The following is a 14,561-nucleotide window of genomic DNA, read 5'->3' on the forward strand; positions in this document are numbered from 1 at the left end:
GGGCCGCCATGATTTCTGACCATCGCACTCAGCAAGGCCCGAGTCATGGGCACCTGCTCCCTGAGGGGATGTGGAACCGAATCTAAAACTTGCCTCCTTTGGGGCCCATCCCTGGACCCTCTCTCATTCGTCTTCTCTTCCCTCTGAGCACACGCTTTCCACCTTTTCCTCCTGGCCCTGGTCCCCAGCAACTTGTTCTTTCTCTCACTGTTGACTCCGAGTGTCTTGTGTCCTGAGTGGACCTAAGCCGTGTGGAGGTGGACAGTCCCAGAAGCTCAGAGCAGTGGTCTCAGGACTGGGCCTTGCATGAGACTCAGCACTGGAGGTTGATAACCAGCCAGGTCTCTGGGGGGGGCCCCTGAGGATTCCGACTGCGAGAGCCTGAGGTGGGCTCACCTAGTCTGGTCTGCGTTTCCAGCCTTCACCTCTGGGTCTTTGGATGCACAGTTGAGTTTGGGACTTGATATGAGAAGAGGTTTTCCAGGCCCCTGTCTCGACCTGTAACTTCACCTTCCTCCCCAGGGTAGGTACCCCAGAACCCACCTGGATATTTTCCAGGTGGGGAGCTCAGTGCCCATGAAGCGGGCCTCCCTCCCTGGATGTCAGTGCCTCTGTGGTATGAGCAGAAACCCCCCTCCCAGAAGAGCCCTTTGGGGGATCTTGGTTCTCACCTTATGGGCTGCATGATCTCCTCCAGGGTTCCAGACCTGCCTCCCCAGGATGTGCGAAGGTGCTGGGTGCCTCGTCCTCCCCAGGTCTCCCTCCTTTCCTCCCTCCTTTGCTCTGGGCTCTCTTGCAGGCTGACAGCCTTATCTCAGACTTTTAAGTTTCTGATCAGATTAGAGGCTTGGGAAGCGGGTGAAGATGGGATCTTGAGTTCTCCAGCAGCCTGACATTTGACCCCAACAGTCAGGACCCACATTCATCTTCCATCAACCTGGTAGGAACTCACACTTTCCCAGCCTTGGGGGACGAACCCCCCTATACACCTGCTCTGGAGGCCAGCGAATTGCGAGGTGTGGACAGCCCAGTCTTCACTCCCCAGAGCTCAGTGCCAGACCAGCTCTGGGTGGGCTCTGTTCTCCCTTTGGACTAGAATGTCAGCCGTCTCAGCTCTGGCTATGCTGTAGGTCACTGGGCTTCACCGGCTCTTCCTGACCTTTGGAGAGCTTACCTTAATTGAACTGTGGTGGGCCCAACCCAGCACTATGTTTGAGAGCTTTCTAGGTGGTTCTAAGGTGCATCCCAAGTTGAGGACCACTAGGCTGCATTCCCAGAACCCCTCAGGCCAGCTCTTGCATGGGGATAGTTATATGGGAGTAAAAGAGCCAGGGCCCTCTTACTCTGTATATTCTAAATATTGAAATATTATTTTACATTATCTGTATTTTATACATTTTATGAAAGCTTACTTAAAAATTTAAGTCAGAGGGTGCCTGGGTGACTCAGTCGGTTGAATGTGCGACTCTTGGTTTCAGCTCAGGTGCTGATCTCAGGGTTGTGGAGATTGACCCCTGTGTAGGGCTCCTTGCTGGGTGGGAAGCCTGCTTAAGATTCTCGCCCTCTGCCTCCCTCTACACCCCCGTCAAATAAATAAATAAAGATTTTTTTTAAAATTTAAGTCCGTAAAACCAAATATTTAATAATCAAAAATACATCAATGTAAAATTGGTAAAAATAGTCTTTACAGCTCTAGTCTAAACTCACAGATAGACAAAAATGACGCAATAAAACCGTTAAAATCTACACAAAGTACGTTGGTGGTACCACTGTATCTCAAGTATGTTTTTTTCCTATCAGACTTTCGAAAAAAAGCTTTTCCTGGCTCTCCCCTAGCCGGAGAATGGTGAGAAGAGAGATTTGTGAGATATCGTCAAATATTTTCCGCTGACACAGCCTTTTGGTTTTTTTTCAGAGACTGCTGTCTTTTATTTAAAAGGAGCCATCGTCTCCTTCCTGAAGCATTTCCGGTTTGTCCTCAAGTTCTTTGGTTTTATCTTGTTCAGATGGAGAGTCTGAGGCAGCATTTCCTGTATCAGTTTTGGAACTGTTGTGTTGATATTCCACGTGTTAGGAAAGTCGGCGAATAGAGTAATGATCATTCTAGCAACAGAATTTTGCTTTGTCTGCCGCCATGCACTGTCTGAGGAGGAATTGAGATGTAGTTCACATTTCAAGGGTTTGGGATTTGTTTTGTTTTGTCTCAGGTTGTTTTTTTTTTTTTTTTTAATGTGACTATTTCCTTTTTAAAACATATACAAAAATTGAGACATATGCAGAAATTCCATGCCTGACCTCAACACTGACCATCTTGTGGCCAGTCTTCCTTCCACCCTGACCCAGCACCCCTGCTCCCAGCTGGATTCTCTCGAAGCTGATCTAAGACATAGTATCATTTCATCTGTAATTCCTTCACAGTTCTCTCAGTGAATAGGGCTCTTTAAAAAACACAGCTGTGGTTCTATGATTGCACCTTAAGAACTGATCATTTCTCACTGTCATAAAATATCTGGCGTTCAGATTTCCTCAGTTGTCTCTCTCTCTCTTTTTTTTTTTTTTTTTTAACAGTTGGTATGAGATTTCAGACCTTAAAAACTCGCAAATAAACATTTTGGACCAAGGGAAAATACACCATTTTGGCACCGAGGTGTAAGGTTTATGAATAAAGCCTGGCAACCACTGGGCAGAAGGTTCTAGACAAACGGGCCATTCATGGGGCGCCTGGGTGCCTCAGTGGGTTAAAGCCTCTGCCTTCGGCTGGGACCTCTCTGCTCAGCGGAGTCTGCCTCTCCCTCTCTCTCTGCCTGCCTCTCTGCCTATTTGCGATCTCTATCAAATAAATAAATAAAATCTTTTAAAAAATTATGCATTCAAGCAACAGCAATACCACGCCTGGTCCCAGCCTGGGCACGGTGGACACAGCAGTGAACCAGGCAGACTTGGCCAGTCTTGCCAGTGGGGAGCCAGGGCATTTCACTGTGAAATTTGCAAATAGGATAATAGAGACTCTTGCAAATGATGCTTGAGTTTAGTTTTGAAGAATGGGTAGAATTTCAGGGCACCTGGGTGCCTTAGTCAGTTAAACGTCTGTGTTAAGCTCCGGGACATGATCCTAGAGTCCTGGGATTGAGCCCCATGTCGGGCTTCCTGCTCAGTGGAGGACCTGCTTCCCCCTCTCCACACTACTTGTGCACTCTCTTTCCTCTCTCTCTCTCCTTCTCTCTCAAATAGCGTCTTTGAAAAAAGAATGCATAGAATTTTGTTAAGAGAAAGTGGAAGGAGAGGTATCCCTCTCCTAGTAAACAGCAAGTGCAAAAACATGGAGCATTCAAGGACAAAGAAGAGTGATGGGGTGTGATGGGGTGTGGGGCATGTGGCAAGACTGGTGGCAGGTGATGCTGAGGCTGGGTGGGCTGTGGAGGTCTTGAGGATATGCTAAAGAGCGGGGTCTTCTAGGACCTCCATAGGAGACCCTAGGACTTTGTCATAGGAACATAAAATTTGGACCATGAGTCGGGAGAGCAGAGCCTTGTCAGAACTATGAAGAGTTATTAGATTTGCAAGCCCTTCCTGGAGCCCTCCACTAGACTGGGAGCCTCGCATGCTGGGGGCAGACTGATGTCTCTCTTCAACCCCATGGCTTTCCAGGGCTGGCCTGGAGCAGGGCATACGCAAGGTGCTCACTATGTGACCACTGACTGATGACTTCCTGGAGCTCCCAGTGCAGGGTGCTCTTGCCCAGCTCCACCTTCACCATGGTCATGGCAGAGGGAGCCCCTAAGGGGTTCTGCGGCTGGGGGAAGTGAGGTGGCTTTTCCAAAATGGGCAAGCTGTTTGGCTTTATGCAACTGTGTCCCACTTACCCTGAATGGGGTCTTCAAGGTCAGGGTTGCTCCTGGGCCAGCAGTCAGGATGGGGCACAGGGAGGAAGGCTCAGATTCGAGATTCTCAGGTGGTGGGTATAATAGGAAAGGCTGGTCAACCTGCAGATTGGCTCACAAAGCTAATTTCTCCAAGACTCGCCAAGGTTTCCCTTATTTCCTTTTAACAGCATTGTTGCTTTGGTGAAAAAAACCAAATGACACAGGCTCATTGTGGGCAAACTCCAGTGTCATAGAAAAGGAGGAAGGGAGTAGAGCACATCCCTAGGGCTGACCACTGCCGCCTAGAGGGAGCCACCTTGAGCACTTCAGGGAACATCCTTCCGAACACCTTTCCGTCCATAAACACAAGCAGTTAAATGTAACACAGTTTTATATGGCGGGTGTTACAAGATTTATGCGGCCCCATAACCTGCTTTTTTCATTTAACAACATGTCATGACACCGTTTCCTGTCAGTAACCACAGATCTGTAACATTTTTAATAGCCACGCCATGCAATTTTGCATGGCTCGACCGTAACTTACCGGGCCAGCTCGCTAGTGCCAGAAATTTGGATTGTTTCCAGCTTTTCACAATGTGCTAAAGAATATCATTCAGCTTTTTCAGATGCGCAGTCATCACCTAGCAGTAATATCTAGAATAGCCAGGATCCCTGGAACAAAGGAAAGGCTTGGTTCACTCCCAGGTCCTAAAGCCACGCTGGGAGGTCACCATGGCAACCTCTCCCCGCACGTGGAGCGCCAATTAGCTACACCTCCGGCCAGGGAGGTGGGTCAGAGCCTGAAAGGTAACAGTCTAGTTTCAAGCAAAACTCTAAACTCAGGGCAGAAGGAGCATGAGAGTGTGTTAATGCAGTACGGGGACGGGCTAGGGTAGAGTAGTATTAATAGTCACTTTTTATTGAGTGCTTGTTATTTGGTAGTTACTATGGTTTTTTCATCCTCGCAAGAGTCATTGATAACTTTCATTATTCTCATTTAACTAATAAGAAAATGCAAGTTGAAGAGATTAGGCGATCGGTCCAAGGGTACCCAGGAAATGATGGAGCCAGAATTTGAAATTTTCTGGCATCCGCCGCTCAGAATGCTCCTTACCGTCCCTTGGGCTGCCAGCCTCTCCCCCATCAGCATCCCTGAGGCCTCTGGTCCTGACTCCCACCCTCTAGTGCATTCATTTCCACTGCCTTCAGACGGTGCACCCCGAACCTTCACGGGGGCTCTTCTCCAGACCCCATGCTGGGCACTAGCCACTCCCTCCCCTCCACCACCCCACGCTGAACTGTGGACAGCTCCCCAAATGTATACTCTGCCCACCTCCGCACATTGGCTCCTGCTGTACCCTCAGTTTAGAGTGGTCTCTGTCCTCCATGGCTGCTGAACTCCTGCTTATTCTTCAACCCTTAGCTCAAGTTTTATGTCTTCAAGAAGTCTTTCCTGACTCCCTGGTGTGATGCCCTTCCTCTCTGTTCCCCCCAGAAACAGCTGATGGTTCCAACCATCAGATGTGTTTTGTGTCACATGTCAGTGTTGATCTCCTGCACTAGAATGTGAGCTCTTAAGGGATGAAGGTTGCTCCCCCGTGTCCTATGTAGTATCAGACACATAATGGGTGTTCAGGAAGTGGGTGCTGAATGAAGGAGTAAATAAATGGCCAAGCATAGTCCTGTGCACTTTCCATTGCTGCTCCTTGCCCCAGGCAGCTCTCCCCAGGGGGAGCAGAGGGATGGCTTTGACCCAGGCATGTTGGATGAGCACCCTGTCTACCAGCAGCTGCTCCCAGCTTCCCTGCCTCTCACCTGTCTGCTTCCCCAACGTTGCCCCTCAACACCAGCCCCCCAGCCTCCACCCTCCTCCAGACTGGCTCACCCCTTTCTCTCACAGTTCCTAACCTTGCCCTACCAGGGAAACCGAGATACTGGGCAAATCCTCTAGATCATTGTTCCTGCTGCCTCCCAGCCCCCAGCTCTGTCAATTTTATTCCATCAGAACCATGAACTTGACTTTTTCTTATCCCTTGGATCTTCTGTCTGCTCTTCTCCCTCTGGAGGACCTTTGAAAGTCACCTCTCTTTGCCTCCAAAATAGATCTGTAGCCTTGCTTGCTCCTTCAAGATATGGTCACATATTTTTAAACTGCAAATCTGTGCACATCAGACTCAACCAAAAACTGCTTTGGTCTTATTCCCTTCCTTCATGGGTGTCACTATTTCTCAGCCTGTGGGGCATGGCACTCCGAGACCCTGGCTGTCTCTCTCTCTCTGTCGTCAGATACCTGACTTCGATCACCAGAGCCCAAAACACAGAGCTCAGGGCCAAGCCTGGCAGGCATTGGCGGGGGTGTGGGGGGGCCGTCTACTATGAACCTGACTGCGCTTACCCCATTTACCTGGAAAGAAGAAATAGTAAGTTGCAGCTGTATGTGAACTTAACCTTCAGATTTGTCAAGACAAACTGGAGTCCAGGTTTTTCTATGAGGTCCCTTGATTTTTTGATGTCAGGTTACCTTTTCTTAATAGACTTTCTTCTTTTTATAGCTGTGTTAGGTTTTTAGAAAAATTGTGCTGGAAGTAGAGTTCCCAATGCCCCCTTCTGGCCCAACCCCTTCCCCTATTATTAACAGCTTCCACTGCCATGGTACATTGGTTACAGCTGATGACCAACACTGATACATTATTAACTGATGCGGGTAGTTACATCAGGGTTCCCCAGTGTATGATGTCATGTATCGACCTCCATGGTACCATGCCAGCAATTTATTTTTTTCTCACCTCTTATTTTTGAAACAGTTTGGAAGCCCAGAGCCTCTGCTTTCCATACCCATCCATCCCATGACACCCCTCCCATTCATTTTCTCTTCCCTGCCCTGGGTTCAGCTCTTCTCATCTCTCTGGACTCCGGAGCTTCCTGTCCCCGCACAGGGGCAGTGTGCTGTTGTCTCTCTCTTCTCTAGCAGACGGGGATCTCCTTGAGGCACTCTGAGAAGTCCAAAAGCCTGGCAGTGTGCATCCCCTGGTGCCTAGGACAGGCCTTGAGGGCTTTGGGACTCCCTGTGTGCTTGGATGCAGGCTGGGTCTGGGGCTTCTAGGGAAACTGATTTGAGTGCAGTTGACAACAGGAAGAGAGCAAGTGACAGAGAGCTGGTCAACCTCAAGTTTCAGCGGCTGCCAGGAGAGGAGAGGAGGTATCCCACCAAGTATAGCTCTGTAAGGGGGAAAGCTGAGGGGACACACAGCTGCGGGTGGCCGGATGCTGGAATCTGTAGCAGGAGTGAGCAAAAGTCTCCAGAGGGAAGGGAGGGAGGCCTGGGGTCCTCGTGAGTGGGATTCATGTGCTTAGGAAAGAGGTCCGAGATGGATCCATTGCCCTTCCTGCTGTGAGGACAGGGCAGTGAGTGTGCAATCTGCAATCAGAACAGGGCCTTCACCATAACCCGACCATGTTGCAAACCACCCCCCCCCCCCCATCTTGGACTTCCAGCCTCTGGAACTGTGGGTGAGAAATGTTTGCTGGTTTTTGTTTTTTTGTTTGTTTGTTTGTTTGTTTTTAAATATTTTATTTGTTTGGCAGAGAGAGAGAGAGAGAGAGAGGGAAAGCACCCAAGTAGGTGGGGTGGAGGCAGGGGGAGAAGCAGACTCCCTGCTGAGTGAGGAGGCTCAATCCCGGGATCCTGGGATCATGACCCGATCTGAAGGCAGATGCTTGAGTGACTAAGCCACCCAGGAGTCCCTTAACTTTTTTTTTCTTTCTTTTAAAGTAGGCTCCACAAAGGGCTTGAACTCATGAGCCTGAGATCAAGACCTGAGCTGAGATCAAGAGTCGGACACTTAACCGGCTGAGCCCCCCAGGTGCCCACCATTTCAACTATTTTGAAGTGTTAAGTTCAGTGACATTACTTATAATTGCAGTGTCATACAAACATCATCACTGTCCATTTCCAGAATATTTTCATCATCACCCATTAAACAGCAACTTCCCATTTCCCCGTCTCGCCAGCCCCTGGCAACTTCTGTTCTATATTCTGTCTATAAATTTGCCTGTTCCTTACCTCTGATAAGTGGAATCCTACAGTGTTTGTCCTTTTTTGTCTAGCTCATTCACTTAACATGATGTTTTCCAGATCCATCCATGTGGTTGTCTATGTCAGAATTCTATTCCTTTTGAAGGCTGAGTAACATCCCATCACATGTACGGACCACATCGTGCTTGGTCATCTGCTGATGGACACTGGGGTCACTTCCGCCTTTCACGTATTGTGAATACGGCTGCTCTGAACACAGGTGTACAGATATCTGTTTGGTGTCCGCTTTTAATTCCTTTGGGTATGTCCCCAGAAGTGGAATTTCTGGATCCTACAGTAATTCTCTGGGTAATTTTTTGAGGGACCGCCATACTGTTTTCCAGAGTGGTTGCACCATCTTACATTCCTCCCAGCGATGAGCTAAGGTTCCAGTTGTTCTCCATCCTCATCTACACTAGTTCTTTCTTTTTTCTTTTTTTGACAGCCATCCTAATGGTGTGAACTGGTATCTCACTGTAGTTTTGACTTATGTTTCCCTAATGACTAGTGCTGCTGAACCATACACTTTTATGTGCTTGTTGGTCCTGTGTATGTGTTCTTTGGAGAAATGTCTATTTAAGTCCTTTACCCATTTTTTAAATTGGGTTATTGTCGTTGTTGAGTTGTAAGGAGTTTTTTTATAGGTTCTGGGTATGAATCTCATTGGGTATATGGTTTCCCATTGTTTTTCACTCTCTTGATAGTACTCTTTGATGCACAAAACATTTTAATTTTCATATGCATTTTTAAGCTAAAGCAGGAGTCTGCAGGCAGCTTGGGGCTGCTCTTAGATTCTGTCCGCCCCTATTCCCCAGCTTCCCTAGTGCACATTCAACCCTCTGTGGTGGCGAGGACCATTTAGTGGTCCTCTGGGAGGGGCCTTCTGGCTCAGTGATGGGAAACTCTGCCCTGGTTGCCTCCTGGGCTCTGTGCTGTTTTAGGGTTAACATAAAGGAGATCTAGACAGGGGCCCCAGGGGAAGGAGGGAATCAGAGGTGGTCAGAAAGAGGCCACCCTTTCTGGTCCTCCCCACCGTCTCTTCGTGAAACCTGAACTCCCTCTTAATGTTGCTTCTTTGGGTCAAAGGTACAACTTCTGTTCTGAAATGCCATTGATGACATTCATGCGTCCGGTGGTAACTTGAATTAGAGACCTCTCAGCAGCTTCCTGATCTCATGTTTCTAGTTTTCTAAAGCAAGCATGGGAAAAATTCCCTACCAAACAGCCTTCTTTGTTTTTGCTACATATGCCTGACTATGAGTTTTTTGTTTTCCAGCCTAATTTCTTTTTCTTTTTTTTTTTTTTTTCCAGAAAAGAGGAAGTAGCATAATAGTTGGGTCCATCCAGAGTTTTTCACATTTGGGGCCCACTGCATTCCTTTATTTTGAACAATTGGTTGGCTGTATGGGCATTTTGGGGGAGACACTGTAACCTGAAACTTTCCCCATCCATGCTTGTTTGGGATCCTTCCAGAAGGCACCTGACACACACAAGCAACTGAAAGAGAGAGAAAATGTTATACAGATGGAGACTTGCACAGAAAGTATAACCCAGATTGATATTTATTCCGGGGATGTGGCCTCTGATTGTAAGAGCTGGTTTTGTTATAAAGGAGACCTTAATGATCCCTTTCAAGAGCAGAGTAGGAAGATGGAAGGAGTAGCCGTGGCGAACTGACCCAAGCCAATCACTCACTTCCAGTCTCTGTGTTTCATCAATTCCTATGGTGGTGGTGTTTTATGAGCTTTGAAATCAGGATTCATTTCCAGAGGGTGCCTTCATCTCCTGATTACAATGGGCAGCACTTCTTTCCCTGGTACACAAAACAGTGATGTGACTTCCAGCTGAGAGTGTCTGGAAGTGCGTCAGTGTTTAGAGATAACTGAGAGCAAGGGGACCCCCAAACCCTCACGGTCAGACAGCACGGGCACAGCACAGTGAGAGTCTCAGGCTGAGTTCCCCTGCCATCCTCATATTTTTCAGCAGGTGCCAAAGCAGGAGGATGGCCTGTTCTGTGGCCAGGTGAAGTCCTAGCACTACCCTCTTTAACGCTTTTGCACACCTTTTCTGTAAGCACGTGCAAAGTTGATACAACATTTATCTGGGGGCCTGGGACAGCTGGACTTCTTGGTTTTAGGCTCCTGAATCCTCCCTACAGAAGGATTATTCAGGGGGGGGAGTCACCCTGGGGCATCCAGTCACTGTCCCGGCTCATGCAAGAGGATGGGCGCCTGGATGATCCTTCTCATCAGCTCCCATATCTTCTGTTCCACTCATTTTGCCAGTTAAACAGCACCCATTGCGCTAATTCGCAAACACTTTGGTGTGGGTCAGAAATAAACCCCGCTGAACCAAAGGTGTGGCCTCTGGAGTGTGAGTTTCTGCTTCGTCTTTCAAATGCTAATTAACCACCACCCCAGGGGTGTGGGTTAAACCTAACCATTTCAAATCAAGCTATCTGTGTGAAGTGTTTGAAAGCAAACCACGTGCAGTATAATAATAGCAAATGAATACTTCCGACTCAGGGTACATTGTGTAACAGCGGCATTAAACACAGCTTCTCTAGACCTCAGGGACACCTGGGTGACTCAGTTGGTGAAGGGTCCTTGATTTCTTGATCTCAGCTTTGATCACGATCTCTGGTGGTGATCTCAGGGTTGTGAGATGGAGCCCCATGTCGGGCTCAGTGCTGGACCGGGAGCCTGCTGAAGATTCTCTCTCTCCCTGTCTCTGCTCCTCCCCTGCATCACGTGTCCTCCCCCCCCCCCCAAAAAAGCACAGACCTCATATAACTCATATGGAAATGAGACTATTTTTCACTTAAACTGTGTTAGTAATTCTAGAACGTGGCTATAGTTATGAAGATATTGTTATTGAAGATGCTTGTGAAGATGGTGAATACACTTATTTCTGTGAGATGTCAGTGGAAAAAGCAATATTTTAAAATTAATTCATTGGGTATAGTAAGGGATTCTAATATGTCTAGCCACATTAATAAGTTAATGTTGCAGAGAGAGATATTGTGTACTAGTTCAACTGCATCCCAGAAGTTATACATTTTTTCGGACCTTCTCATTGGGAAAATAGCCCATCAACTTATATTCAGCAACTTTATATGTAGGTGTATTTGAGAGGTTACAGGGTTTGCTTGCCCAAGTCCTCAGGGCCTGGGATCTAGTGTATAGGATGAAATTTCTAGCAGGGGAGGGACCTCCAGGAATAAGGATGGAATGCCAGCCTGAGAGGGATGAGGTGGTCAGGGGCAAGTTTCACGTTGTATTAATTTTGTTTGGTCTTAAATCTGAGAAATCTGAGAGGACTAGTTGGAAATTTGATGGTGATTTTGTTGTGATGATTTGGCCTTTTTTGTGTGTGTGTGTGTGTGTGTTGTTTATGGCTATTTCAGGAGAACTTGGCAGGTCTTGGAGAATATGTTGTAGCCCATTTCCCTTTCTTTTAGTTGTTTTAAAACATATCTTTAAGCTGTGGGACCCTCATTTAAATGAATCTCACATGGAACACCAATGTACCGTTGAAATCTTAGCCAGTGTCACATTGTGTCTCTAATGGGAACTGTCTGAAGCACTTTTGTCTTATTCACTCTTGTTTCTAGGCCTCTGCAGACAGAGAGAGCAAACCAAGCTGCTGTTTGAAATACTGGAAATTACACACTGGTTTTTATAGTGTTGGTGAAATTAAGAGCTTGGCATGTGATGGGAACGAAAAACACCAGTGAGTTCATTGATGTTCAGTTACATCTGCCATGATTAAGAGGGGATACAATGTATGAAACATAAGCCAGGGTTGTTTCATGATTTCGACAGACAGAAAGGTTTATATTTCAGATGCAACCTAACAGTGGTTTAATGGAAGAGTTCCTGCTTCCTTGGTACAAAGACAGGACACAAGAAATCTTGAGCTTTTGTAAGACCCAAGGTGAAGTCTTACCCAAGAGTTTGTCTCAACCTGATTAACAGACAAGGAGGGCCATCCTTTAACCTCTGGGTTATGAACATCATCGTAAACATTCTGTGTGGTCCTTCTCTCAGCAGCAAAGGGAAATTAAGACCTAGTGCTCTGTGCTAGCTCTTTGTAACCTTTATTCAAAGTCCCTTCTCTACTGAAAAGGAACTTACAAAACCAGAAATCAGATCCTAGTTTTCGAGCAGCCATTCACTGTGTGATCTTGGGCAAACCCCATAGCTTTTCCAAGCTTCCATTTTCTTGCCTATAGAATAGAAAATGAATCTTCCTCTCTGAAAATTAGTACTAATAGCAAGTGTTTGTTGGACCCTTACTTTACGCCAGGCCCTTTACATGGGTTCTGGCGTTTCATCGTCATGACACCCCCATGAAGAAAGTACTACCGTTGTTTCCATTTTACCCTTAGGGTAACCGAGGCACAGGTGTTAATGTTCCTTGCCCAGGGTTGCACGGGTTGCACTGGTCTTTGAATGCAAGTGGCTTGAATCCAGCACCCAGGCCCTGCCCTGCCCTGCCTTGCCTCCTGAGATGGCCACAGTGGGGGTGAATGAGATGGGCCAGGGAGCAAGGGGAGAAGGACGGGGTTGGTGCGGTGGATGAAAGTTTCCCTCCTTCTCAGGGTGCCTTGTGCTAGCTAGTTGGGTGTCTCATCTCTTTATACATTTGTTGGGGACAGTGACTGTCTTATTCCTCTTTTTTTTTTTTCCTGTGCAGTGAAAGAAGAGAATGGTATGGAGGCTGCCTACTTCTGTCCATTCTAAGTGTCACAAAGCAATACAATTTTTTTTAAGCTTTATTTGTTTATTTTAGAGAGAGAGAGAGAGAGCATGAGCAGGGGGAGGAGCAGAGGGAGAGAGAGATTCCTTGAGAAGACTCCCTGCTGAACGTGGAGACTGACATGAGGCTTGATCCCAGGACCCTGAGCTCATGACCTGAGCCAAAACCAAGAGCCGGCCACTTAACCAATGGCACCATCCAGGTGCCCCAAACCCATACAGTTTTTGTATCTGTTTAATTCTCACCGTGTCCTTCAAGCCGCAGCAGCCCATGGAGAATCCTCAATTACACATTTAGACTTACCCGTACCTGTCACGTGATAAACGTGGTAAATAGTGGCTGAATGAAGAAGTTGGGGACTCCCCTGCTATTGTCATTACCCCTTATGTTTGCAGTTTAGGCTGGTCATCGTATTGGGATGGTATGTGCTGGGAGAGAAGGGGACCATTCCTTTTCTTTGTCTTTCCCTTGACATTGAGGTTACTCAAGGGAATACTAGAGGACCAAGGTGGGCAGGTGTGTGGAGACCAGTCTTGATCCCACTGCCGGAGGATTTCCTGGTGTGCCTGAGGTCCCCCACAGTAGCAGACCTCCATCTTGTGTCCTGCCACTGGGTGAGATCATGGTGCTTCAGAGAGTGTGGGAGTCTTGGTAATTAGGCCTGCAGAACTGAGAGAACAAAGGTGGGCTATGGCCCACTCACATCAATGTTGTTTGCAAAGTATTAACTTTTATTTTCTTTAACTTAGGTAAAGTGCGCTTTAAAAAAATTATTTTCTTGGGGCACCTGGGTGGCTCAGTGGGTTAAGCCTCTGCCTTGGGCTCAGGTCACGATCTCAGGGTCCTGAGATCGAGCCCTGCATCGGGCTCTCTGCTCAGCGGTGAGCCTGCTTTCCTCTCTCTCTCTTTCTCTCTCTCTGCCTCTCTGCCTACCTGTGATCTTTGTCAAGTAAATAAATAAAATCTTTTAAAAAAATTATTTTCTTAAAAAATTATTTATTTTCAGGATGCCTGGGTGGCTCAGTCTGTTAAGCGGCTGCCTTCTGCTCAGGTCATGATCCCGGCGTCCTGAGATCGAGTCCCACATTGGGCTACTTGCTCCACAGGGAGCTACTTCTCCCTCTGCCTCTGCCTGCCACTCTGCCTGCCTCTGCTCTCTCTCTCTGACAAATAAATAAAATCTTTAAAAAAATTATTTTCTTCATTATTCTGTAGCTTGGAAATATTACACACTTTTTATAGTGGTAAAATATGCACAATGTGAAATTGTGTAACGATATTTAAGTGTCTAATTCAGTGACATCACAGTCAGAACGCTGTGCAACCATCATCACCACCCGTTTCCAGAACTTTCTGTCATCCCAGACAGAAATTCAGTACCCATGAAACAACAATGCCCCATTCCTCCACCAATCCAGCCTCTAATCTACTTTTTGTCTGTGTGAATTTGCCTACTCTAGGTACCTTGGGTAAGTGGAATCCTACACCATTTGTTCTTTTGTGACTGGCTTGTTTCCCTCAGCATAACGTTTTCAAGTTTCATTGATGCTGAAGCGCCGATCACAGCATCATTCCTTTTTAAGACCCAATAATATTCCTTTGTGTGCCTAGACCGCATTTTGTTATTTTGTCTACCCATTCATCTGCTGGTGGACACTTGGGTCATTTCCCCATTTGGACTTGTGAATAATACATCAGCATTTTTAAGAAAGAAGCAAATTTATGGCAATGAAACATAAATATATGGCATTTTGTTACAGTGTTCTATTTTTTTTAAAGATTTTATTTATTTGAGAGAGAGAGAGAAAGAGCATGAGCAGAGGGGAGAAGACAGAGGGAAAAGCAGGCTCCCTGCTGAGCTG

The 14,561-nt window shown here is 46.9% G+C and overlaps 1 protein-coding gene across 6 annotated transcripts in view; it reads left to right on the forward strand.

Moving 5' to 3' along the window:
- Positions 1 to 14,561, forward strand: part of LOC131835991 (membrane progestin receptor gamma) — a 94,266-nt gene that overhangs the window by 16,665 nt on the left and 63,040 nt on the right. The window lies entirely within an intron of this gene.

This window comes from Mustela lutreola, chromosome 7 (assembly GCF_030435805.1).
Source record: "Mustela lutreola isolate mMusLut2 chromosome 7, mMusLut2.pri, whole genome shotgun sequence".
Classification (NCBI taxonomy): domain Eukaryota; kingdom Metazoa; phylum Chordata; class Mammalia; order Carnivora; family Mustelidae; genus Mustela; species Mustela lutreola.